The 4,227-nt window shown below is 36.9% G+C and overlaps 1 non-coding gene across 1 annotated transcript; it reads left to right on the forward strand.

The window, feature by feature from the left end:
* The first annotated feature begins 1,014 nt into the window (after positions 1-1,014).
* LOC116667867 lies at positions 1,015-1,117 on the forward strand. The gene has a single exon (XR_004324920.1). It is a non-coding gene; the product is annotated as a U6 spliceosomal RNA (small nuclear RNA).
* The last annotated feature ends 3,110 nt before the right edge of the window (positions 1,118-4,227 follow it).

Consider the following 4,227-nt stretch of genomic DNA (forward strand, 5'->3'; position numbering starts at 1 on the left):
ATACATACTGTTCCAAGATTGATCTGATGTTGCTCTCACCATGTTTTAAATGATTCTACAGTTGGTAAAGGCACAGTATTTTAGGTCTTCTGATTCTCAGCAAGGTCCTTCATTTAGAGTGGCTTATCCTTCTTTAAGTATCAGGACTTGTCTCACAAATAAGAAGTCCTAAGATGGGTAGTTCAGGATTGATCTGACAAATCAGCAATGGTATCAGAAACTCAAGTTCTCTCCATGTTTCTACTCCAACACTCTAAACAAGAAGTGTTCTGTTATTGTGCTTTTTGTCTCAGAAACAGGAGATGCCCGGCTGTTCCACCTGCAAGCCAAGTCTGTCATAAAAGAGCAAACTGTAAAACATACACTGATGAGCTGATGTCCTTAAAATCTTTTCCTGAAAGAACCACTGAATAACATCCATTTACCTCTTGGCTGTAAGTGTGTCATGAGGCTTTGTTATAACTTTGTGAAATGAACATTAGTTAAAGGGGGCACAGGGTGGCAGACGGTGAGCCACCCACGTGGTTCAACAAATGATCATGAGAGAAACTGAAATAGAGAAGTCTGTTACTCACAGGTCCTAGAGGAAGTCCACGGCACACCTTGAGGGGCCACAGGACGAGGGCAATGCAGACTGCAGACAGATGGAGAGAGGCAGGACCTGGGGCACTTGCCTTTATTAGGTCTACAAGTAGAGTGCTTTGGAGCTCCTAGGCTAGGGCTGGACCGGTCAATTCAAACCAAAAACCCCACAGAGGTCTTATCTAAGGAGAGCATAAGGTATACAGGTGTTGGGAGGCGGGAGATTGTTATCATAAGGGCTGTTGGGGAAGTCATATCAGCAAATTACATTTGTAGCTGTAGCTGCAGTCTTAGGGCATGCGCTTGCAAGAGGGGGCTAGTGTTGGTTTAAGGCTGTTTGTTTGCTTGGCCAAAGTGGATGCTGAGACAGTAACACCACACAGAAGCATAGCTAGAATTTTGACAGGCTTTCCCTTGATACAAAGATGACGTGTGCTCGCTTAAACAGCACATATACTAAAATTAGAATGATAGAAGATAAGCATGCTCCCTGTGCAAGGGTGACATACAAATTTGTGAAACGTTCCATATTTTTAGGACCAGCTCTTAACTGTTCTCACCACAAAGAAGAAATGATATTTATGTTACATGATAGAAGTGTTAACTAACACTATGGTGGTATTCATGTTGCAATATATAAATGTATCAAATCAACACGTTGTACACCTTAAACATACACAATATTTTGTGTCAATTATATCTCAATTAAAAAAAAAAAAAAAAAAACCTCGAAGATGACTGGGGAGCTAAGTATTTTTGCTGGGCACATCTCTGCCCCTAGACTCATTCCTGAAATAAGGGCACTGTTATTAAGAAAGAAGGATGTTAGATTGGCAGTTGCCACAAAGCACAGAAACTACGGAGTAAGAATTTTTCTGCATTCTGGAGATAGAACAGGAAACAAAACAGACAAAAGTTTGCTTTCAAGGGGCTTTCCTATTATTAGGTAGAATAATCATGTTTGTGGGTAAAGAAACAGCCAAATATCAACAATTTCGTATGATCCATCTTACTAACAACTATGTAAGCATTTCACTTACTAAATACAAATAATTATTTGATGATAATGCTTCTCTATAGTAGAGTCTAGAAGGCATTTTAATTTACAAAGTTGGCTCTTGTGATGAGGTAGGCTACCTAGACAGACGTGCTCAAACTTGTTCAAATAGATTTCTTATTTAAAAAAAAAATCACAGAGATTTGATAAAAGGAGTCTCTGAACAACAGCAACCTCATGAAGACTAGTGACAGAAGATGGTTTTGAATTCCAGTTGACTACGGGGAATTCAATAGCAGTAGTTTTTGGATCTTCATTCTAGTTTCTTTCACTAACATTCCTTGGCTGGTACATTACAGTTCGACTCCTATCTTCCTGTAAGCTGGATGTCAGTGACTTTTTGTTGTTATAGTCTGTCTGATATGGATTCTTCCAACTGGCATGTCTGCCTTTACCTTTGTCTCCCACTTCAGCCTGTGGTATTATTGGGGAACTTTTTTTTTTTAATTTCCTTATAGTCTTCATTTATAGACTAAATGTTTGTGTTCCTCAAAATTGAAATGTTGAGATCATAACCCCCAAGGTGATGATATTCAGGTTGGTGCCCTTGAGTGGTGGCTAGGTCACTGACAGTGGAGCCCTCATGAATGAGGTTAGTGCTCTTAAAATAGTGGCCCTGAAGAGGTCTTCTGCCTCCTCGGTCATGTGAGAAGTTATAGTAAAAGAAGTGACTATCCAAGACTCAGGGCGCAGGCTGCCACCAGACACTGACTCTGCCAGCACCTTGATCTTGGACTTCTCAGCCTCCAGAACTGTGAGAAATAAATGTTTGTTGTTTATAAGTTACTTAATCTATAGTATTTTGTTACAGCTGCCTGAGCTATAAGATACCCAAGTTTCTGATTTCAAATTCCCGAAAGAGAAGGATAATCTGATTTATCAATATTGGGTATTTTCCCCCCCCCAGATTGCATAAATTACAATTTGAAGAGTAGCCCATGGTTATGTTGCCTTTGGGTCAGAAGCCCACCTTAGATCAGTAACATGTCTCCAAGACACTCAGAGTCACTTCTACATGGTACTTACTTTAATATCTTATATACAGCAAATCCTTTACAACTAGGTTATTCATTTCAGCACTTCCTTTGGTGAAATATAGTGTGTGGACATTTAGTTATTGAATTTATGATGAATTGGTTCAGGCACAGAGGAATAAAGGAATATTATCTGTAAAGGAGATGATATTCATTGAACATGCTTATTACTTGTCCCAATTATAAAGTCAGAAGTGAGCAAAATATGTTACTTTCAGTTAATGTTAATATTTCACCAGCAACTACAATGATATTTAAGGATATTAGTGCTAGAAAAGACCAGTCAGATTATCTAGTGCTCAGAATATTATAATAACCTGATTGATTGAATCAATACTTTTCAGAATGTGTTTCATAAAGATGCTTTAGAGTCTCTACAAATAATTTCATCAAATTTAGGTTTTGGTATTTTAAACTGTAGTTAAAACAGTAATATGATGTGCCATCTGAAGCACAAATATGTAGCAAATATTAACACAGTGGAGGATGCTAAAGTGTTACCATGTATCCTTAATGCAATTAACATAACAGCATAATTCATATTTATTGAATTAAAAAATCAGAAATTGTGATAAAAAGCCTAGAATAAAGCTAACAGAGTCACAAAGCTAGCTTTTGTCTTGGAGCATTTTTTGAGCCTGAATGAACTCGTGACAGAAATAAAAAGATGTAAGCTGTGGAGATCAATATTGAAGACCCTTGAATAAATATAGGACTTCAAGTGGCTACAAATCCAATGTAAAAGTGAGCTAGAAATAAGTCTGTGAACCCCAAACTCCAGGAACTGAAAGCAAAATTACCTGTCTGGAAACCTGACACTGGGTTAAGAGGGAAAAATTATCTCTGAGAATGCATAATTATATCAAGTTCTCAGTTGGGTTTGCAGCCCACAATTCACATCATTTGAGTGGTTAAAAGTAATATTAAGAATATCTTTTAAAACTAGAGTTTGTAGTTGGCAGAGTCTGCAGTCACCTGGCAGAAAAAAAAAAACTTATCTTTTCCGAAGAAATTCCAACCTTAAATTAGCTCTCAACAAATTCACATAGACAAAGAGATTCAAGCAATGAAAAGTTATAGGGAAAAAATCATAGACCATGCAAAAAAACAAGATACAATGAGTGAGAAAAAGCAGAAGACTGAAGGATCAAACTGAACAAGACTTCAGATAGCAATATCATATTTAATATATTTGAAGAAATAAAAGAAGGGAATCAATATATGAATAACAAGCAAAAGATGATTTTGGATCTATAAGATGTGAAAATAATGAACTAGAAAAGAAGATATATTTAATAGTATATGAAGACAGAATTAGAGACCTGATGAATAGATCTGTAGAAGTTTTGGGACCGTAGCCCATAAAAGGCTATAGAATGGAAAATGTGAAAAAAAAGGTTAAGAAGTATGGAGCAGACTCGTCTAACTGACATTTAATTGGAGTTTCAGAAAAAGAGGAAAGGGCTATTAGGAAAGAGGCACTGTTTGAAAGAATAATGGGTGAGAATTCTTCAGAATTTATTAAAGACATCAAACTGTAAATTAAAGAAGAAG

This window comes from Camelus ferus, chromosome 12 (assembly GCF_009834535.1).
Source record: "Camelus ferus isolate YT-003-E chromosome 12, BCGSAC_Cfer_1.0, whole genome shotgun sequence".
Classification (NCBI taxonomy): Eukaryota; Metazoa; Chordata; class Mammalia; order Artiodactyla; family Camelidae; genus Camelus; species Camelus ferus.